Source organism: Ranitomeya imitator, chromosome 2 (genome assembly GCF_032444005.1).
Source record: "Ranitomeya imitator isolate aRanImi1 chromosome 2, aRanImi1.pri, whole genome shotgun sequence".
Lineage (NCBI taxonomy): Eukaryota > Metazoa > Chordata > Amphibia > Anura > Dendrobatidae > Ranitomeya > Ranitomeya imitator.
Genome location: NC_091283.1, coordinates 334,565,434 through 334,589,501, shown reverse-complemented (window position 1 = coordinate 334,589,501; position 24,068 = coordinate 334,565,434). Strand labels below are relative to the sequence as shown.

Sequence of the window (24,068 nt, the reverse complement as noted above, 5' to 3'; positions counted from 1 at the left end):
AAGGGCAAACTCGGCCAACGGCAAGAAAGCCACCCAGTCATCCTGATCAGCAGACACAAAGCATCTCAAATAGGTCTCCAAAGTCTGATTAGTTCGCTCAGTTTGGCCATTAGTCTGAGGATGAAACGCCGAAGAAAAAGACAAATCAATGCCCATCGTAGCACAAAAGGCCCGCCATATTTTTTTTTTTATAATTATTTTTTATGAACAGTGTGATCAGCAGTGCTTAATGGGTGTGGTTGGGACGTGAATATGGGTGTGGCTAGTGAATGGATGTGCTCAGAGGCATGGCCTAAAATTTGCCACGGCGCGCATCGTGCGCCGCAAACTTTGTCCCTCTTTCCCAGCCTTAAAAGTTGGGAGGTATGCACTGGGGCTGAGTATTCCCACTCAATATGGGGTCCAGAAGGAAGTGCCCCCTCACCTCCGCTTCATCCAGCCTGCAGATGGGATATCCTATGTGCTCCCCAAACTGCTCTGCTGCCCCACCATGTACTCTACTGCCTCCTCACCTTTGTATGTGAGGGTTAACCCTTACGTCTTCTTTGCTCCCAGCTTGTACTGTTGTATGTCCTGTGCAGGAGAGGTAGGCTATGTTCACACGCTGCGGATTTTGCTGCGGATCCGGGAAACAAAAAACGCTGTGCACATGCTGCGGGAAAAAACGCGCGGAAACGCAGCGGTTTACATTCCGCAGCATGTCACTTCTTTCTGCGGATTCCGCAGAGGTTTTACAGCTGGTCCGATAGAAAACCGCAGTTATTAAACCGCAGTGAAATCCGCAGAAAAACCGTGGTAAATCCGCAGATTTATCAAATCCGCTGCGGAAAAATCAGCAGTGCACCATTATACGTGTGCACATAGCTGTAAGGGTTAAGTCCCCCATAGTGCTCCCAACATCCACTCCATAGATTGCAGTAAGGCTTTCTCACCCCCTGCCTGTCACCTCCGGCCCCATATGTCATGTGGATCTATGCATGTGGGGAACAACATTTTTCCAATGTTTCCAATTTATTGCTTGAGCAACTACTATTACTTGTTGCAATAATCTTTATTGTAACAAGTATTGTCAGGCTATGCTCACACTACTGTAATATTTGTCCAAGGGCCGTCCGTGATAGAAAATAAACCCGACCTCAATCAGAGCACTAGGAGCAGTGTCATGGAATTGGGCTATCCAGATTAGTGTGGAAATGTCTGCGTGAGAAATGTTACGGCACGCATCGGTTTCTTCTGTATTTCGAATGAGACTCGCTTGTTGAAGTCTATGGGTGTGCAAAAAAAAAAAATTGGATGCCATATGAATCATCCGTATAGCATCGATTTTTCCGAATACATTCCCATTACTAACAATGGACACTGTATTTTGTAAATTTTATTCACTTTTGATGTATAAAAATGAATGCTATACGGGTGACAATACAGATGGAAAATCATCTTTTTCTGGATGAAAATCATGACTTTTTTTTAAAACGCTCATGTAAACATTTCACATAAGCAACTGCTTTTTATAAAGTGCTGAAATTAATATTATGCAGAATTAAAGGTTGACCCGAAACTGAAGGTGAATTTCATACAAAATTTAATAATCTAATCACTTTTCTAACGACTAGATAACAAATCCTCATGTTTCCCCCCCTTCCCGTTGGTCTTTTTAGGGTCTAAAAACATCTGAAATCGATGGGAACTCAAATGTCACGGGAACATCATGGGGAAGACCCCTGGAAGCATTGCTGACTCCTAGGTCACAGCTGTGACCAATGTTTTCAGAGTGTGGGCCCAGTTTTACAGGCGCACACTAAAACATACAAAACCAAAATGGATTTTTCTGGGAAATATGTTATGGAACATCCTTTTGAGGGTAATAAAATGTATGTAAGGAAAAATAATGAGCCCCCCCCCAAAAAAAAATGTACCTCAACCACTTGGGCTACATTCACACGTAGTGTTTTTGATGTTTTTCAACTTTAGCATTCCTTTCAACCAATACAAATGCATTCACTGGGAAATGTCATTTTAACATTTAACAACTTTAGATGGTCATGTGGTGTGTGACACATCATCAGACACATCTTGTTTCATTTGTGAAGGAGGGACTCTTAAAGTCACAAAGCCTATGTTAATAAGGGCATCAGGCGGCATTAATATTCTTAAAGGGCCATTATTAAACAGTGGGTCTCCTATACTGTTATTGCCTATGCAGTGAGTGGCTGAGCTGCCAAAAATTAGGACGCACCCCAATACCCCTTTCCCAAGACATACAGGAGGGCCTCCTGAAAAAAATATTATCTTTATAAGAAAGTGGGTCTCCCATAGTGTTTGCCTATCCATTGAATGCAACAAAGTTTCACACACCTCAATAACCCTTGGAACAGACGTCCTGGATGGCCGCATGAAACTAAAGTTCCCATTATTTTTCATTCGGTACTGCCATAATGCTAGCCTTTGCATTTAATGCAAGGCCTGCCCTGCACCAAAGTTACATGCACCCCAACAACCAATTGAACAGACGTCCTGGATGGCCACATGAAACCAAAGTTCCCATTATTAGGAAGTTGGTACTTCCATACTGTTTGACTATGCAGTGAATTGCAGTATTAAGCCTGAAGAACCTGCATTTTTGAATTTGCAGTGGTGAGCCTGAAGAACCTGGAGTGGAGAATTGCAGTGTTGAGGCTGAGGAATCTGTAGTGGAGAATTGCAGTGTTGAGGCTAAAAAACACCTGGCAGAGTGGAGAATTACAGTGTTGAGGCTGAAGAACCTGGATTGGTGAATTGCAGTGTTGAGGCTGAAGAACCTATTGTGGAGAACTGCAGTGTTGAGGCTAAAAAGCACCTGGCAGTGGAAAATTGCAGTGTTGAGGCTGAAGAACCTATAGTAGAGAATTGCAGTGTTGAGGATAAAAAATACCTGGCAGTGGAGAATTGCAGTGTTGAGTCTAAAGAATACCTAGCATTGGAAAATTGCAGTGTTGAGGATGAAGAACCAAAAGTGGAGAATTGCATTGTTGAAGCAGCTGACAATTCCCTACAGTTCCCATTATTAGGAACTGGGACTCCCATACTGTTTGGCTATGCAGTGAATGCAAGGCCTGCCCTTCCCCAAAGTTACACGCACCCCAATAACCCTTGGAACAGACGTCTTGGATAGCCACATGAAACCAAGTTCACATTATTCATTTGGTACTCTCATACTGTTTGCTTATGCATTGAATGCAAGGCCTGCTCTGCACCAAATTCACACACATCCCAATAAACCTTTGAACCCACGTACTGGATGGCCACAGGAAAACCAAGTTCACATTATTCGTTTGGTACTGCCATACTCTTTGCTTATGCATTAATATAAGGCCTGCTCTAAATTCACAAGCACCCCAATAAGCCTTTGAACCCATGTACTGGATGGCCACAGGAAAACCAAGATCACTTTTTTCATTTGGTACTGCCATACTGTTAGCCCATGCATTGAATGCAAGACCTGACCTTCCTCATGTTACGGATCTGCAGCTTAGGACTAGAGTAGAAGAGGGGGAACAGCTGACCCTGTACTAGGACTAGGCTGAAACCTTACGATGGAGTGGGAGACCTATTCCTTGTGAATAGACCCACCAACGTTTCCTAGGCTAAACTCAAATGAAGGCCTACAGGTAGAGGGGAACGGTGTCCCTGAACGATCTAGGGACTGGGAACAAAAACAGGTAACCTCCTAGTAGGAAAATAGAGGAAGCTGCAGAAACGAATGGAAAACTAAAAACAAAACTGGCAGAACTAGAGATCTCAGAACTGCACAATATCAAGCACAGAAAGCTAACAAGGCACCAAGCCAGTACACTAGCGGATTAACACTGTTGTCCAGCAAGGACTGGGAGGCAGGTGCTGGGTAATAAAGGGTGATGCAATCACCTGACCTAGGACAAACCCAGCACCAGAGGAAAAAGACCAGCAGCCTGAAAACCACAACAAGATGGCATATAGTCAAAACAAAAAATATTCTAACACCTCAAAGTTACACACACCCCAATAACCCTTGGAACAGATGTCCTGGATGGCCACATGAAACCAAAGTTCCCATTATTACTATTTTTTTAAGTCAAGTCACATAAAGATTGCCCACGAAGTGAATTCAAGGCCTGCCACAAATTTGCACGCATTCCAATCACCCAAGGAAGAAATGTGGAGGATGGCCTCCGAAAAATGTTTTTCCAGTTTAAAGGAGCGGGTCTCCTCTACTTGTAATGCCAATACACTAAGTTTATAAGCTGACAAACATTTTACCCTGGGGGGTACGCATCAACATACTGTGTCAACATTTATTTTAAGGGCATCATTAACACCCTTGCCAACAGTAACGTGGCTGTTGCATCACGGAACACATTCACCCTAGTGATCTAGTGGTGGTGGATGATGAGGATGAGGAGAAGGAGGAGGATAACAGCAAATAGCCAAAATCAGGAAGCACCAACTGTGGGTGTGAAGAGGTGCATGGGAATATACTTCCTAAAAAAAGACTCTGGATTTGAGGTTAGGTTTCACTGCTATAATGCGGTAGTGTACAAAAGTCTGGCCCAATCCAGTCCTTGTTCATTTTTAGAAGAGTCAGCCTGCCGGCATTTTCAGTTGTCAGATGGATGCGCTTATTAGTTATAATTCCACCAGCGGCACTAAAAACTCTCTGACAAAACACTAGCGGCAGGGCAAGCCAGGACCTCAAAAGTGTAGAGATCCAGTTCATGCCACGTATCCAGCTTTGAGACCCAATAATTAAAAGGCACAGAGGAATCACGGGGACATTGGTATGGTCAGCAAGGTACTCCCTCAGCATCCTCCCAAACATTGCACTCCTTGTGACCCAGGCGTTGGGAGGGTCTGAGCAAACTCTCCCAGATCTTTGCCAGTGTTCCCCTGCCTCTGCTAGATTGGAGTTGTGTCTCTCTTGCCTGTACTCCTTGGTTGTCCAACGAATTGTGACGTCTGCTGCGTTTTCAGATGGGAAGTTTTTTTTTATAATTCCGCAACAAAAGCCCTCTGCTATTGCACCATTTTAGTACACCTGTCTGCCTCTGGAAGAAGAGATTGAAAGTTCTCCTTGTAGTGTGTGTCTCAAAGTGTCACCAACCAGTAAGGAGAGTCACCGAAAATTTTGATAATGCAAGAGTCAGGGGAAAGGCAGCGCAACATAAAGTCAGCCATGCGTGTCAGACTGCTAACAGGCAAGACTTCCGTGTCCTCACCAACAGGACGACTGACCATGCTGTCCTCTTTCTCCCTGTCCTCAGGCCATCCACGCTGAACAGATGGTATGACAGTTGTGCTCGTAGTAACATCTATAGCGCATAAAAGTAGCTCCTGTTCTTCCTCATTATCTACCAATCCACGTTGGGACGACATAAGGCTCGGCTGTGTGTAATCACCCTGTATGGTTCCTTGCTCCATATCCTCGTGTTCCGTCTGCAATGCATCCTATTTCATTGTGAGAAGAGAGCTTTTTAGAATGCAGAGAACCGAGATGGTGACGCTAATTATGGCATCATCGCCCCTCACCATCTTGGTGGAGTCCTAAAAGTTTTGTAGGGTGGTACATATGTCTGACATCCATGTCCAGTCCTGAGGTCTTATGTGTGGAGTCTGAACTGAATTACAATGACCTTGTTGATGATGGTAGTCAACAACTGCCCTCTTCTGCTCACAAATTCTTTCCATTATATGCAGTGTAGAATTCGAACACGTGGGGACATCACACACCCGTCAGTGAGGCAGAAACTGCAAACGCTGCTGAAGCATGGCAAGGGAGGCTGAAGCTGTAGCTGACTTTCTAAAATGGGCAGACAGGCGGCGTACTTTCACAAGCAGATCCGGCAGCTCCAGATAGCTTTTGAGAAACTGTTGAATCATGAGCTTAAGCACATGGACCAGGCATGGTACGTGTGTGAGCTCACCTCGCCTCAGAGCCGCCACCAGGTTCCGGCCATTGTCACACACGACCATGCCTCACTGAAGGTTCAACAGTGTCAGCCACAAATCTGACTGCTCTTTCAGAGCTGTGCACAACTCTTCAGCCTTGTGCGGTTTGTCACCTAAGCATATTAGCTTCAGCACAGCCTGTTGCTGCTTGGCTGAGGCAGTGCTGCAGTGCTTCCATCTTGGACTGATGTGCTCATTTCGGAGATGGAGGCTGAAGAGAATGAGGAGAAGGAGGTGCCAGAGCTGTAGACTGTGGGGACAACCTTGATTAACGTAGGGCCCGCAATCCTCGGAGTCGGGAGGACGTGTTCCATCCCAAGGTCTGACTGGGTTCTGGCTTCCACTATGTTAACCCAGTGTGCCGTCAGAGAGATGTACCGTCCCTGCGATGTACCGTCCCTACCCACAAGCACTTGTCCATGTGTCTGTGGTTAGGTGGACTTTCCTAGTAGCAGCATTGTTGAGGGCACGGGTAATGTTGTGGGAAATGTGCTTGTGTAATGCCGGGATGGCTCACTGGGAGAAATAGTGGCAGCTGGGGACTGAGTACCTTTGGATGGCCGCCTCCATCAGGTTGCAGAAAGCTTCCATCTCCACGAGCTTAAAAGGTAACATTTCGAGCGCAATCAGATGAGAAATGTGTGAATTTAGTACTATGGCCTGTTGGGCATTGGCTGCGTATTTCCGCTTGCGTTCCAATAATTGGGGTATGGGCAACTGAAGGCTGTGCTGGGACAAGGATGTGGACATGCCTGATGATGGTGCTAGATGACTGTGGGAAATGACAGGTGCAGGGCAGGAGGCTGCTTCACATGCACCGTGGACAGGGGATTGGCTTGCACACACAACATTGGAAGAAGCAGTGGTGTCACCCACAAACGCTGTTCCTGGGGCCTGGGGTTCGGCCCACAAAGTCGGGTGCTTTGCTGCCATGTGCCTGATCATACTGGTGATGGCCAGGCTGGTAGTCTTGCTACCCCCACTGATGCGGGCATGGCAGATGGTGTAAGTGGCCTGTTTGGGGTTATTGGCAGAGTCTTTAAAAAACAACCAGACTCAGGAAGTCCTAACAGTTGGACTGGCAACTTCCGTCATGTTAGTGTTACGAGGAACGGTTGCCCGCCTTCTGTCTGCGGCCACCACACAGCTTCTTCCTGCCTGTTGGAGTGCTACGCCTCCTTCCCCATGTGTGCTGCTGTCCTTGCTTTTCATGTCCTCCTGCCAGGTTGGGTCAGTTACTATATCATCCACCACCTCGTCTTCCACATCCGCACCTTGGTCCTCCTCCTGACTTTCTGGCAATTGTGTCTCATCATTGTCCACCTCTTGTGACACTTTCCCACCATCGCCTTTGTGTGACCGTGGCTGCTCAATTATTTGGGCATCGGTACATTTGATCTCATCTTGCCTCGCTTCAAGTTTACCGGGTGATAGGCCTGAATCTATAAATGGAAAAGTGAACAGCTAGCTCTTCGTAGTGTCCAAGTGTGGGATCAGTTGTCTCCGGGCACTCGGCATGGTGTGCGGAAGGATCAGTGTGAGTAATATGCGGTCCAGACTCATGGCTACTCAGACTTGACCATTTGGAGGACGTGGTGGTGGCAAAGTGACTGAAAGCATTATCCGCTATCCAACCAACAACCTTTTGACACTGCTCTGGGTTCATTAGTGGTATGCTGCGGACCCCTAGTAATTGGGACAGGAAGGTCGAGCGAGAAGATGTGGGTGTTTGTTGTGGCCCAATTTCAGCTTGCACACGGCCTCGTCTTCTGCATGGACCATCAGCATCACATCCACTTCCCTGTCCCTTGCCACGCTCCTAGCCCATTTTAAATGGACTACAATATTTTCCACGTTCAGTACAAATGGTTGAATTTGGAGCAAACTTACCGTATATGTGATCAGTGTGTGTAAAAACCACAGTTTAAAATATCTGGACTGTGGGTAACAATTCTTTTTTTTGGCAATTGTTGTTAATGACTAGGGTAAGACACAGCAAAATAGTTGAATGGAGCCCTCAAATGCCACAATTTTAGCCACTGATACCTGGGGCTAGGTATATATGTAATAGGCAGCAGCAGACAGTAATGGAATGGACCCTCTTGATGTATGCAATGATGTCTATATACCCACATACAGTGCCTGCATGCCTAGCACTGATATATATAGAGCCACATACACTCCCCTGCCTACCTAGCACTGCAATCTACAGTACAGACCAAAAGTTTGGACACACCTTCTCATTTAAAGATTTTTCTGTATTTTCATGACTATGAAAATTGTAAATTCACACTGAAGGCATCAAAACTATGAATTAACACATGTGGAATTATATACTTAACAAAAAAGTGTGAAACAACTGAAAATATGTCTTATATTCTAGGTTCTTCAAAGTAGCCACCTTTTGCTTTGATGACTACTTTGCACACTCTTGGCGTTCTCTTGATGAGCTTCAAGAGGTAGTCACTGGAAATGGTTTTCACTACACAGGTGTGCCCCGTCAGGTTTAATAAGTGGGATTTCTTACCTTATAAATATAGTTGGGACCATCAGTTGTGTTGAGCAGAAGTCTGGTGGATACACAGCTGATAGTCCTACTGAATAGACTGTTAGAATTTGTATCATGGCAAGAAAAAAGCAGCTAAGTAAAGAAAAATGAGTGGCCATCATTACTTTAAGAAATGAAGGTCAGTCAGTCCGAAAAATTGGGAAAACTTTGAAAGTGTCCCCAAGTGCAGTTGCAAAAACCATCAAGCGCTACAAAGAAACTGGCTCACATGAGGACCGCCCCAGGAAAGGAAGACCAAGAGTCACCTCTGCTTCTGAGGATAAGATTATCCGAGCCACCAGCCTCAGAAATCGCAGGTTAACAGCAGCTCAGATTAGAGACCAGGTCAATGCCACACAGAGTTCTAGCAGCAGACACATCTCTACAACAACTCTTAAGAGGAGACTTTGTGCATCAGGCCTTCATGGTAAAATAGCTGCTAGCAAACCACTCCTAGGGATAGGCAACAAGCAGAAGAGACTTGTTTGGGCTAAAGAACACAAGGAATGGACATTAGACCAGTGGAAATCTGTGCTTTGGTCTGATGAGTCCAAATTTGAGATCTTTGGTTCCAACCACCGTGTCTTTGTGCGACGCAGAAAAGGTGAACTGATGGACTCTACATGCCTGGTTTCCACTGTGAAGCATGGAGGAGGAGGTGTGGGGGTGCTTTGCTGGTGACACTGTTGGGGATTTATTCAAAATTTAAGGCATACTGAACCAGCATAGCTACCACAGTATCTTGCAGCAGCATGCTATCCAATCCGGTTTGCGTTTAGTTGGACCATCATTTATTTTTCAACAGGACAATGACCCCAAACACACCTCCAGGCTGTGTAAGGGCTATTTGACCAAGAAGGAGAGTGATGGGGTGCTACGCCAGATGACCTGGCCTCCAAGGTCGCCAGACCTGAACCCAATCGAGATGGTTTGGGGTGAGCTGGACCTCAGAGTGAAGGAAAAAGGGCCAACGAGTGCTAAACATCTCTGGGAACTCCTTCAAGAAGGTTGGAAGACAATTTCCGGTGACTACCTCTTGAAGCTCATCGGGAGAATGCCAAGAGTGTGCAAAGCAGTCATCAAAGCAAAAGGTGGCTACTTTGAAGAGCCTAGAACATAAGACATATTTTCAGTTGTTTCACACTTTTTTGTTAAGTATATAATTCCACATGTGTTAATTCATAGTTTTGATGCCTTCAGTGTGAATTTACATTTTTCATATTCATGAAAATGCAGAAAAATCTTTAAATGAGAAGGTGTGTCCAAACTTTTGGTCTGTACTGTATATGGAGCGCCCTCAGACACAGGGCCACAGGTTCTCAGTACCGGTCCTCTCTGTCTCAGTTCTGGGGTTGTCACGGTGGCTGGACCCGGTCCGTGACCCTGCTAAGGGGCGTCCAATAAAAGGAGTGATGGTAGTTTGTCAAGGGTTCGTGACGCCACCTGTGGTGTTCGGTCTGGGTGACCGACGCTGCTTAGGGGTCCGCTGGGGTGATGGAATGGCAGCTAGATGGAATACCTTCCCACAGGTGAAGTATATCCCCAGGGCTTCCCAGTAGTGTAGGTGGCGATGGTGTGAGGTGCAGTTAATAATGAGGACACAGGGTTGCAGTCTCTTTACCTCTTACTGAAGACTTCAGGACCCTCAATCCAGAACACAGTTAACAGGGCTGTCTGAGACCGGCCGGTCCGAAGGCACATCCAGAGTTCCCTTTGCAGGTGGAAATCAGTGTCTACCACTAGCGCCTGTGTGTTGTAGTTCTTCCCTGCTGAGCATTCGGGATATGTTGTGATAGGCAATTCAGTATCACAATGGACATAGTGGTCAGAGCACATACAGTGATCTGACAATAACCCAAAATAATAGAACGAGCTCTGAGACGTGGGAACTCTGCAGACCGCAATCCCTAATCCTCTCCAAACAACACTAGAGGCAGCCGTGGATTGCGCCTAACTCTGCCTATGCAACTCGGCACAGCCTGAGAAACTAACTAGCCTGAAGATAGAAAATAAGCCTACCTTGCCTCAGAGAAATACCCCAAAGGAAAAGGCAGCCCCCCACATATAATGACTGTGAGTTAAGATGAAAAGACAAACGTAGGGATGAAATAGATTCAGCAAAGTGAGGCCCGACTTTCTTAACAGAGCGAGGATAGGAAAGATAACTTTGCGGTCTACACAAAACCCTAAAGAAAACCACGCAAAGGGGGCAAAATGACCCTCCGTACCGAACTAACGGCACGGAGGTACACCCTTTGCGTCCCAGAGCTTCCAGCAAAACAATAGACAAGCTGGACAGAAAAAATAGCAAACAAATAGCAAAGAAGAACTTAGCTATGCAGAGCAGCAGGCCACAGGAATGATCCAGGGAAAAACAAGTCCAACACTGGAACATTGACAGGAAGCATGGATCAAAGCATTAGGTGGAGTTAAGTAGAGAAGCACCTAACGACCTCACCAGATCACCTGAGGGAGGAAACTCAGAAGCCGCAGTACCACTTTCCTCCACAAACGGAAGCTCCCAGAGAGAATCAGCCGAAGTACCACTTGTGACCACAGGAGGGAGCTCTGCCACAGAATTCACAACAGGGATAGTCCTCACAACTTCTTTTCTCGTTCTTTCTCTTTCTCTCTCTCTCTTCGTCCCCCAAGTTTATCTGGATAGGACGCACCCGTTTGATGGGAAGGCTCGGAGCTATTCTGGGACCCTAGAGACGCCCCTCTCCACGCTTGCCCCCTATGTCTGCTTAGGTGATGTATGGTAGACAGCCAACCTATAATTTACTGTCCTGCGGTATTTGAAGTAAGGCATAGAGTCAGTTACTTCCTCTGTGTTCCGGTCACCGGCTACGTGCCTCAGTAGGAAGTTGCCGTTCTCGAGGCACGACTCCTACTGGCTCTCCTTTGCGCTTAACCTCGTTTCTCACTTTCCACAATATCCTTCTCTTCTTGTCCTTTCTTAGGATACTGCCGCAAGGTAGTGCAGGTGCGGTTCCGTTGCTTTCTATTCGTTCTGCTTGGCCCCTGTCAGGAACCGACCCCTGACAGGTCCTCCCTAGATCTCTCCCAGGCTGCGTTCTGATCTAACTTCCTATCCAACCCCTAGTTTTACCAGTGTGAGGAGTGGCCTAATACATAGTGCCTTTTGCTCCCCCTAGTGGCCGGAGTGTGAAGTGTAATGTGTGCTGTGATACCTGGTTAGGTGAACTCCTCTAGTGCAATCAGACATAACATCACTCCCCTTAGCGGCAGAGCGACATTACTGCAACGACCAGGACTCTGGGGCGCTGCATGTATACTCCGTAATTAGCACTTAGAAGGACTGTTGGTTTAGCTGGATTTCTGTACAATTTGCTGGTATACCCACACTAACTGACAAACCTCCAAATCTGACCCTATCTCGGCAGCAACTCTTCTACACTGTCTGAATCAGGAGCTGAATGCGACAAGCAGGGCGGCGCCAGGTCTCTTATATACCTGATGATGCTATGCGGCCAGCCAATCACTGTAATGCCACAACCAAAATGGCTACGGCATTACAGTGTGTGGCAGACAATCCCTGCATGTTAATTGGCTCTCTAAAGAGTGCCAAACATGCAGGGCGGGGACCCGAGATCCCACCGAGCAAACCCGGAAATGCTCGGTGCTCGCCGAGTACCACAAGTACAGCAATGCTCGGTCAACTAACGAGCATTATCGAGTATGTTCGCTCATCATTAGTCACTATATATATCGTGCAGCAGCTTCAGCAGGTGTCAGAGTTCTGGGTCTCAGTTCATGTGTAAGCTCAACTGGAACTCAAGATATCTCTCCTTGACAGGTTCTCTGGAGGGAGAGATACATTTTTGTTTTTTCAGGAGGCCTGTAAGTTATGTTTCAGACTCCGCCCTCATTCTTCGGGCAGTGAGGAACAGCATGTGGAGATTATAGTCTCCCTTCTCAAGGGTGATCTCCAATCCTGGGCCTTCTCCCTGATGACTGATTCACCATCTTTACGGTCAGTGGAAGAGTTTTTTGCGGCATTAGCGCTGGTGTATGGGAATCCTGATGGCGTCTCCCTGGCTGAGTCTAGACTTTGTAAGATCAAGCAAGGGGGCTGGCAGGCTGAGGAGTACCGCTCAGAGTTTAGGAGGTGGGTCACTGACATCATTTTTGTCAGGGTCTGTCACCTAGGCTGCAGGATACTCTGGTGCAGTATGCCAGTCCTGGGTCATTGGAGGCCTCCATGGCTCTTGCTATCCTGGTGGATAGACGCCTCAGGGAGAGAAATACACTGAATCTGTCCCCTGTTGTTCTTTCTGGGGAGGACAGACTGGTGCAGACGGACGAACCTATCAAGGTGGGAGGAGTCTCTTCACAAACTGGGTTGCCTGCTGTTCTCCGTGGTATGGGGGCATGTTTCTACTGTGGACTTACGGGTCATTACATCAATGTCTTCCCAGCTCACGCTAAAGTATGTTCACCATGTCAAAACTCGCGTCACCCTGTCGTGTGGAGGGAGGCGACCAGAGTGTGTATATTTCATCCATCTTTATGTTTGTGTGCCATTCCTGCTGAAGTGGTGGTTGGCGGTTTTACGGAGACAGTTCCGGTGGTTGTGGATAATGGAGTGAGAGTCAATTTGGTGGATTCTCGCTTTGTCCAGACACATGGTCTGATGGGTAGGATGCTGGTGAGACCCCTAATTGTTCAGGTAATTGACTCTTTCCCACTCAGCCAGGGGAGAGTGACCCAAGTCGTAGATGATATTAACCTGAGTATAAGGACTCGCCACAAAGAGTCCCTGTTGTGCTACAACTTGAAGGGTATGCCAATTCCCATCGTCTTAGACCTCCCTTGGTTGAAGAAACACAACCCAGTCATAAATTGGTGGTCCAGGGAAGTAGTCAGCTGGGATCAGTTGTGGAAGGATGGCTGCCTGGGAGCTGCAATCTCTGCCATCCTTCTTAAACCTACTCCTTCTCTGGTGGAGGCAACAGAGGTGCTGCCAGGGAGTATGGGCAAGACTTAACCCTAACCACATGTAAACTCGGAGTCATCTCAAGGGAGGGGTCAGGGGAGTGTGGTGGTTCCCTCTGTATGTACTGAGGGTAAGAGTTTGGTGACACAGGGGGACGCTTCTGCTGTCAGTTCCTCAAAGAGTTCACCATTCTGTGACAGGCATGCGTGGAACTAAACGTTCAGGGCCGTGCCTGTGTGTGAATGAATACATGTGGGTGTGCACCAAAAACATAAGGTGGAAGTATGCTTCTGGGATCAGCGCACCCCTTAAAAAAAGTAGCAAAGGAAATGTAGTGTCCTGTTCTGAGTCCTCACACGCATCATCCTCATCTTCATCACAGTCAGATATTGAAGGTCGATCATGTTTTCCTCTTTAAGGAGTAGGTAATTTGGTAAAATCAATCAGAAGCACAATAGGTTGTGAAGAAACAAGAGATGATCAGACCACGCAAGACATAATGTTCGCGGGGTTAGCGGAGAGAAAAAGGAGAGCTTTCCCAGTAACCTCAGCTGTTAAGGCATTAATAAAGAGAGAATGGGAAAAGTAGGACCAGAGAAGTTTTCTCCCATCAGCCTCCAAGAGAAAATACCCTTTTAGTGATGATGAACTAATAACCTGGACTAAAATCCCTAAAGTGGACGCAGCGGTCGCTTCCGCTTCAAAACAATCCACCTTACCGGTTGAGGATGCAGGCCTACTTTCTGATCCTCCTGACCAGCTTCTACAGGTATATTTAAGCCGGCAATTGCCAGTATATGCACCGCTAGATCCATGCTCATCTGGATTGATCAATTAGATCAACAAATTGAGCAAAGGATCTCTAGACAAAAATTGCGGGATGCTATACCATTAATTAGAGGGGCAGCAGCTTTTATGGCTGACGCATCAGCTGATACACTACGCCTCGCAGCAAGATCAGCGGGTCTAGTGAATAATGCTAGACGAGCTTTATAGATGAAGAGTTGGAAAGGGGACACGCAGTCGAAAACAAAGATCTGCGCTATCCCATGTGAGGGTGAGTTTCTCTTTGGGAAAGCCCTAGATGATAGTCCCAAAAAGGCAAAAGAAAGGAAAAAAGCGTTCCCTGATCCCTCAATTCCTTTCTATAGGAAGACTTTCAGAAGGAGACCATTTGGAAAAAGGAGACAGAGTGAAAAACCAACGCGGTGGGCCACACAAGAAGAAAAGCAGGGGGGTACTATGTTTAAGGGACCCACCTTCCGCAGAGATAATAAATATTGAAACACCGGTCGCCCCAGTAGGTGGAAGACTAAAATTATTCTTCCCACAATGGGAAAAAATAACATCAAGTTCGTGGACTTTGAATATCATCAAAGAAGGAATTAAAATAGAATTTCTCCAAATTCCCCATGACTCATTATAAAAAACCTCAGCTCACCGATACAACAAAGAGCCCTTGAACTTGAAATTCAAAGCCTAGTAGATAAAAAAGTCTTAGTTAAAGTTCCAAAGGAGCCCGATGGTTCATTTAGAGCAATTATAAACCTAAAAAACTTAATACATTTATTCGAAACCATAAATTTAAAATGGAATCCATTAGATCCACCATTAAGCTCCTTTTTCCAAACTGTAAGATGGGGGGTATTGATTTAAAAGATGCATATTACCATCTTCCTATCCATAACCGATACCAAAGATACTTCAGGGTCGCAGTAACACTCGAGGGGGAAATCATCATTTCCAGTACACGGCCATGCCCTTTGGCCTATCTACGGCACCAAGGATCTTCACCAAAGTGATGTTAGAGGTGATGGCCTACCTTCGTCAAAAAGACACCTTAATCATCCCCTACTTGGATGACTTTTTAGTTGATGGAAATTCAACTGTTCAGTGTGCTAAACGATTAGCTTACACTGTTTCATCTTTACAGGTTCTGGGCTGGATCATCAACTTCAAAAAATCCAGACTTATCCCACTTTCCCTCCAGACGTTTTTAGGGTTTCATCTAGATTCTACAAAACAAAGATGTCTACTCCCTCAGGTAAAAATATCGCTAATAAGAAATAAAGTAACTGCTGCGATTAAAAAACCTTGAATGTCTCTAAGAGAGGAAATGTCCTTGTTAGGATCCCTTTCTTCCTGTACCCCAGCTGTCCAGTGGGCACAATACCATACCCGGACACTGCAAAATCAAATTCTAAGGGAGGAGAAACAACTTCTGGGTCACCTCAAAACAAAGATAAACTTATCCCAGGAAGTCCTGGCTTCTTTAATATGGTGGTTAGATAGTAAACATTTGGCGGGGGGATGTCCCTTGGGTAATAACACCATCCCATACTTTAACTACTGATGCTAGTCCCCACGGATGGGGCGCACATATAGGACATGGTTTCTGCCAGGGGATATGGAACAAAGAGGAAATCCAATATTCATCTAACCTAAAAGAACTAAATGCAGTAAACTATGCATTACGTCAATTTCTTCCACAGCTTCGAGGAAAATACGTCAGAGCTTTTTCAGACAATACTACGACAGTAGCATACCTAAACAAACAAGGGTACTCGATCAGACACTCTAATGTCTTCTGCAGAAATGATCTTGAACTTGGCCAAAAAATATCTGCTGTCTCTCTCTGCCCTTCACATCAAGGGAGAGAACAATCAAGAGGCGGACTTCCTAAGTCGACACACTCATCACTATGGGGACATCCTCAGATAGACCTGTTTGCCACAAGACAGAACAGACAAGTACAGAAGTTTGCATCTCGATCCCGTGCGGATCACCCGGACATTCTAGACACTCTTCAGATACCTTGGCAATTCAATCTAGCATATGCCTTCCCTCCGATAATTCTACTTCCTCAAGTCATACGGAAAATCAGAGAAGAGCAGGCCAGGATAATATTAATAGCACAATTTTGGCCCAAGAGACCGTGGTTCTCATGACTACAAACAATGTCAGTGACAGATCCATGGGTCCTTCCCTCAATCCCTGACCTACTCTCTCAGGAACCTTTCTTTCACCCCCAAGTGGACAACCTCCACTTGACGGCCTGGAATTTGAAAGGTAGATGCTAAACCCTAGGGGTTTCTCAAAGGGCCTAATCGATACACTCCTATACAGCAGAAAACAGTCTACTACAAAGATTTATACTAAAATATGGAAAAAATTTCTGCAATTCCATACTAATTCCGACTCCTCGGAAATCCCAATAGGACCTCTCTTAGAATTCTTACAAAAGGGAAAAGAGTTAGGTCTTTCTGTAAATACACTAAAGGTTCACGTGTCTGCTCTAGGCGCTCTCTATGGCCTTAATGTGGCAGGAAATAAATGGGTGTCCCGTTTCATCATGGCCTGTGAACAAGTTAGTCCTGTCCACATACCTAGAATATCCCCCTGGGATCTAAACCTAGTCCTAGACTCTTTAACAGAACCTCCATTTGAGCCCATAGATACAGCATCCCTAAAACACCTGAACTAAAAACGGCCCATTTAGTAGCACTAACATCGGCTAGGAGAGTCAGCGACATTCAGGCCCTATCAATAGATCCACCCTTGCTTCTGACATTTCAGGTTAGGTTAGTTTTAAAACCAGACTCCTTATACCTCCCTAAGGTAGCGGGAAAATTCCATAGGTCCCAAGAAATACATCTCCCTACTTTCTTTAAAGACCCCTCCACTCCTGAAGAGAAAAGTTTCACACTTTAGACGTCAGGAGAGTAGTTTTACAGTATATTGAAAGAACTAGAAGTTGGGGGCAGTGTAGGGCTCTGTTCTTATCCTTCCAGGGCAAAAAGAAGGGATATGGAGTCACGAGGGGCACCTTGTCCCGATGGATTAGAGACGCTATCCGGCTGGCCTACTCTGTGAAAAATAAGGAACCTCCGGAGGGCATTAAAGCACATTCCACCAGAGCTATGGCATCTTCCTGGGCCGAAAGGGGAAACCTTCCAATTGAGGACATATGTAAGGCGGCAACATGGTTGTCTTCTTCTACCTTCTATAACCACTATAGGCTTGATCTTTCATCAACTTCTGACCTAAACTTTGGCAGGACTGTTATGATCTGGTGATTAAGGAGCGACATGCGTCTAGCTATGAGCAGGTGGCAACTATACTGACCGCAGTCCCTAAGCTCAACGCAACACTAGAAGCAGCCGTGGAATGCTCTTAACTCGGCCTAGGCATCTCGTCACAGCCTAAGAGCTAACTACCCCTAAAGATAGAAGAAAACACTTAGTGGGAAACATGTCAGTCTCCAACAACATATCACTAATTAAAATAACAGTAGTATATGACTGACTAGGACCTCCTGGACAAACTGCATATTCATAACGAACGCACAAACCAAAGAAACGCAGTCAAAAGTCCAAATAAATATAAATATACAAACTTTATTAAATACTACATAATAGGTGTACAGTAAAAGTGGGACAACCACCCGTGCAAACAACAGCACATACAGATGGACAGGAACTAATGCACATTAACCCATATCATCCGTATCATCACCATATATATGCAGAGTATGTATAAGACACTGATAAATATGTCATAGCAAACAATTGCAATATCCAAGTATATACATACCAGCAGTTTAAGAGTGGGTGTGTATGTGCATCCAGGACCCGTCCCCCCCAACGCGCGTTTCGGCAAGGTGCCTTTCTCAGGGGGTAACTGGTGTGTAAATAAGGTTAAAATATATACTCACGAACCCGGAAGTATAGCGGTACCCATGATTACCGGCAGCTGTCCCGCACGGCCGCATAACCCGGAAACACAGGGGCCCCATGTGATCACAGGGCAGCGGCACCGCGGTGACAGGAGCCGGAGATGACGTGTATGTTGCTGGAATAGATAAACCGAGCCGCCGTCTAAGTATAGAAAAAGGCGGACATGCGCAAATGCAACCACAGGGACAAAGAGCTAGAAGTACCAATGCGCATGCGCAAAGAGCCCACCGCGGCCATATTATTGGAGACCAACAGCCGCCACTACAAGAAACCCATAGCAGCCATCTTAATGAGGATGAAAACAAGGTGTTGTATGTTAATGATGTAAACACAAAGACCACCTAAAGCAGACACCTCCAGCAAAATAGCGGACTATCCTTAAAATGTCCATATAATTTCAAGGATATATCACCCATAATAACAAACAAATAAGAAGAGGGGACAAAAAAGAGAAAATAAAAATGAAAAAAAAAAAATATAAAAATGTCTATATTGATGGAGTGTCCCAAATGATAACACATGTATATGCATACACACATGGCACATGCATATACACATGTCCCTCCAACTCGCCCATGTGCAAATGCAAGGAGCACATACGTGCGAGTAACATACCAAACATATCATCTAAGAAGTATACTTGATGGAACAAAATAACAATGTAATAGTATAACAGTCTAGCATATGCTGCAAATACACACACATATGTCCGCCCCACACATATAGCCAACATATCACACGGGACAGAACACCACATGTATATTGAAAGGGCAATTCATCATCTTCCTGTATGTCGTACTAGAGACGTCTAACATATCCTCTCCAAAGGCTCTCAATGGGAATCCACAAGGCGTTTTCGGTTTTACTTATTCAACCACAGAGGTCATCAAATATTATGTGTCATGGTCCGTAACACTATAAAGAGAAATAAAAACAATTAAAATCAAAATAAAAACACACATATGCGGATGATGTGCACAAGGAGGAGAGAAACAGCAGGCGGCGGACTACAGAAACGGGGCAAAAGACAGGTTCTCATTAAGTCCATCAGGATGGACAGTTTGGAGACGCCATATCCATTGGGTCTCCAATTTCGCTAGCCTTTTGGACAATTGTCCACCCCTGATATTAATTTTTAAGGCTTCAATGCCTCTCACTCTTAATAGTGTCGCATTACATTCATGATGTTCCCAAAAATGTCTTGGTATAGTTTTCAATGTAGATCCATCCGTGTGGCCAGAGGCCGCCTGTATCCCCAGTACATGCTCTCTAATGCGGACTTTAAGTTGGCGGGTGGTAAGGCCAACATATATTAGCCCGCAGGGGCATGTAGCGTAATAGACAACATACCTTGTCGTACAAGTGATATGCTGTCTAATTTGAAAGGATTTGGTGCCCTTCGAGTTAAGGAAAGAGACACTCCTTTCTACGTTGGGGCAGGCGACACAATGGCCACACGGACTACAACCAAGTTTGGGTGGAAAATTGTCCAAAAACGTCCTGGTTTGCTGACCACTATAGTGGCTCTGAACTAAATGGTCCCTAAGGTTCCTCGCACGTCGGAATGTCAGAGAAGGCCGATCCGGGAGGAACTTCTTAATAGTGGAATCAACCATTAATATTGGCCAGGCTTTTTGTAATATCTGGTGTACCTGATGAGATTTGGTACTGTAGGTGGTAATAAACCTCAACTTATCACTGCCACCCATAGTCACTCGGTCTGAAGAACCATAAATTAAATTGTCACGTCTAGTATGTTTAGCCCTTAGATAGGCCCTTTTGATCGACCTACCGCTATAACCGCGCTCTCTGAAACGTCCCCTCAGTTCCTCCGCCCTCTTCTCAAAGTCACAGTCGGTGGAGCAGATGCGTCTAAGACGGAGAAACTGCCCCACCGGTATGGATCTAATCATATGGGCCGGATGCCCGGAGGAGGCGTGCAGAAGAGTGTTCGTGGATGTTTCTTTGCGGAAAATATCAGTATTTATTTCTCCCATAGGGCCCCTCTTAATAGTGACATCCAAAAAATCGACAGATACAGCATCGGCCATAAATGTGAGGTGAATATTCATGTCGTTGCTGTTCAGACGAGACATATATTGACCAAGGTCGACGGATGTGCCCTGCCAGATAAAGAAGATGTCATCAATATAACGTGTCCACAATGGGACACGATCTATTGATCCCTGTTCATCCGACAGGAGGAGGTCCCTCTCCCACAGCCCCAAAAAGAGACCGGCATAGGAGGGCGCAAAGGCCGCCCCCATGGCGGTCCCCTGGAGCTGAAGGTAGAAGGACCCCTTAAACACAAAAAAATTGTGGGTGAGGGTGAACTCTAGAAGCTCCAGCAGAAGCGCTCTCATACCCACAGATAATGATGAAGTATCAAGGAAAAATCTTACGGCATTAAGATAGTTTTCCTGCTTCTATCTTTAATCTATCTTGCCTCAGAGAAAATCTCCAAAGGATAGATTAGCCCCCCACAAATAATGACTGTGAGAGGAGAAGGAAATGACATACGTAGTATGAAACAAGATTTAGCACAGGAGGCCACTTCTAGCTAGATAGAAAATAGTACAGGACAGAATGCTGTGCGGTCAGTAATAAAAACTAGAAAAAGTCCAACGCAGAGAAATGCAAAAATCTCCACACCTGACTAAAGGTGTGGGGGGAAACTCTGCTGCCCAGAGCTTCCAGCTTAGCTGAATAGATCCATACTGAAAAGATGGACAAATGAACAAAAACAAAGAAAGTGCTGAACAACAAGTCCACAACAAAAGAACCACAAAAGGACAAGCAAGGACTTAGCTTAGATGAACTGGTCAGAGTGTCAGGAAAGTCCTAAGAGCAATGACTCCAGGCAGGAACAATTGACAACTGGCATTGAATAAGGGATAAGGCCAGACTAATAAAGCCGAGCCAGAAAGACGATCAGTGAAAACAGCTGCTGAAGCTAATCCAAGAAGCAGCCATACCACTCAAAACCACAGGAGGGAGCCAAAGAGCAGAACTCACAAAAATGCTACTTACAACCACCGGAGGGAGCCCAAGAGCGGAATTCACAACAGTACCCCCCCCCTTAAGGAGGGGTCACCGAACCCTCAACAGAGCCCCCAGGCCGATCAGGATGAGCCAAATGAAAAGCACAAACCAAATCGGCGGCATGAACATCGGAGGCAACAACCCAAGAATTATCCTCCTGGCCATAACCCTTCCACTTGACAAGATACTGAAGCTTCCGCCTCGAAAAACGAAAATCCAAAATTTTCTCAACCACATATTCCAACTCCCCCTCAACCAACACCGGGGCAGGAGGATTAACAGATGGAACAACGGGTACCACATATCTCCGCAACAAAGATCTATGGAAAACATTGTGGATGGCAAAAGAGGCTGGAAGGGCCAAACGAAAAGACACCAGATTGATAATCTCAGAAATCTTATAAGGACCAATAAACCGAGGCTTGAACTTAGGGGAAGAAACCTTCATAGGAACATGACGAGAGGACAACCAAACCAAATCCCCCACACGAAGCCGGGGACCAACACACCGACGGCGGTTAGCAAAACGTTGAGCCCTTTCCTGAGACAACGTCAAATTGTCCACCACATGAGTCTAAATCTGCTGCAGCCTGTCCATCACAGAATCAACACCAGGACAATCGGAAGGCTCAACCTGCCCTGAAGAAAAACGAGGATGGAAACCAAAATTACAAAAGAAATGCGAAACCAAAGTAGCCGAACTAGCCCTATTATTAAGGGCAAACTCGGCCAACGGCAAGAAAGTCACCCAATCATCCTGATCAGCAGACACAAAGCATCTCAAATAGGTTTCCAAGGTCTGATTAGTTCGCTCAGTTTGGCCATTGGTCTGAGGATGGAACGCCGACGAAAAAGACAAATCAATACCCATCCTAGCACAAAAGGCCCGCCAAAACCTGGAAACAAACTGGGAACCTCTGTCAGACTCAATATTCTGATGGAACCAAATCAGAGGAGGAAGGCAATTTAGGCAAAGGTACCAAATGGACCATTTTAGAGAACCGGTCACAAACCACCCAGATAACAGACATCCTCTGGGACACAGGAAGATCCGAAATAAAATCCATGGAAATATGCGTCCAAGGCCTCTCCGGGACGGGCAAAGGCAAAAGCAACCCACTAGCGCGGGAACAGCAAGGCTTGGCTCGGGTGCAAGTCCCACAGGACTGCACAAAAGCACGGACATCGCGCGATAAGGAAGGCCACCAAAAGGACCTAGCAACCAAATCTCTGGTACCAAAAATCCTAGGATGACCAGCCAACACTGAACAATGGACCTCAGAAATCACCTTACTCGTCCATCTATCAGGAACAAACAGCTTCCCCACAGGACAGCGGTCAGGCCTATAAGCCTGAAATTCCTGAAGCACCCGCCGCAAATCAGGGGAGATGGCAGAAAGAATCACCCCTTCCTTAAGAATGCCAACCGCCTCAAGGACTCCAGGAGAATCCGGCAAAAAACTCCTAGAGAGGGCATCTGCCTTAACATTCTTAGATCATGGAAGATACAAGACCACAAAATCAAAACGGGAGAAAAACAGGGACCACCGAGCCTGTCTAGGGTTCAGCCGCTTGGCCGACTCAAGGTAAATCAAATTCTTATGATCGGTCAAGACCACAATGCGGTGCTTGGCTCCCTCAAGCCAATGTCGCCACTCCTCAAATGCCCACTTCATAGCCAACAACTCCCGATTGCCGACATCATAATTGCGTTCCGCAGGCGAAAACTTTCGGGAAAAGAAGGCACATGGCTTCATCAAGGAACCATCAGAATTCCTCTGTGACAAAACGGCCCCTGCACCAATCTCAGAAGCGTCAACCTCAACCTGAAAAGGAAGAGAAACATCCGGTTGACGCAACACAGGGGCAGAAGTAAATCGGCGTTTAAGCTCCTGAAAGGCCTCAACAGCCTCAGAGGACCAATTCATTACATCAGCGCCTTTCTTCGTCAAATCGGTCAGGGATTTAACCACACTAGAGAAGTTGGCAATGAAACGGCGATAAAAATTAGCAAAGCCCAAAAATTTCTGAAGGCTCTTCACAGATGTGGGTTGAATCCAGTCATGAATGGCTTGGACCTTAACAGGATCCATTTCTATAGACGAAGGAGAAAAAATAAACCCCAAAAGAGAGACCTTCTGAACTCCAAATAGGCACTTAGACCCCTTCACAAATAGAGCATTATCACGAAGGATCTGGAATACCATCCTGACCTGCTTCACATAAGACTCCCAATCATCGGAAAAAATCAAAATATCATCCAAATACACAATCAAGAATTTGTCAAGATAATTGTGGAAAATATCATGCATGAAAGACTGGAACACAGATGGAGCATTAGAGAGCCCAAATGGCATCACAAGATATTCAAAATGGCCTTCGGGCGTATTAAATGCAGTCTTCCATTCGTCACCCTGTTTAATACGAACAAGATTATATGCCCCTCGAAGGTCAATCTTGGTAAACCAACTAGCCCCCTTAATCCTAGCAAACAAATCAGAGAGCAAAGGTAAAGGGTATTGGAATTTGACCATGATCTTATTAAGAAGGCGATAATCAATACAGGGTCTTAAGGAGCCATCCTTCTTGGCAATAAAAAAGAATCCGCTCCCAATGGTGACGAAGACGGCCGAATATGCCCCTTCTCTAAAGACTCCTTAACATAGCTCCACATGGCGGCATGCTCTGGCACAGACAGGTTGAAAAGTCGGCCCTTAGGGAACTTACAGCCAGGAATCAATTCAATAGCACAATCACAGTCCCTATGTGGAGTAAGGGAACTGGACTTGGGCTCATCAAATATATCCTCGAAATCTAACAA

The 24,068-nt window shown here is 45.8% G+C and overlaps 1 protein-coding gene across 6 annotated transcripts in view; it reads left to right on the top strand.

Annotated features, from left to right (window-relative positions):
- Nucleotides 1-24,068, top strand: part of LOC138663624 (oocyte zinc finger protein XlCOF8.4-like) — a 47,510-nt gene that overhangs the window by 5,681 nt on the left and 17,761 nt on the right. For 2 of the 6 annotated variants that reach the window (XM_069749904.1, XM_069749900.1), the window contains exon 2: nucleotides 15,403-17,438. The exons of 2 other annotated variants lie outside the window; for them this stretch is intronic. The gene's annotated coding sequence lies outside the window, so the exon portion shown is untranslated. Of the gene's footprint in view, nucleotides 1-14,780; nucleotides 17,439-24,068 lie in introns of those variants that run through there. 2 more of the 6 variants (XM_069749902.1, XM_069749901.1) reach the window with 2 other exon arrangements.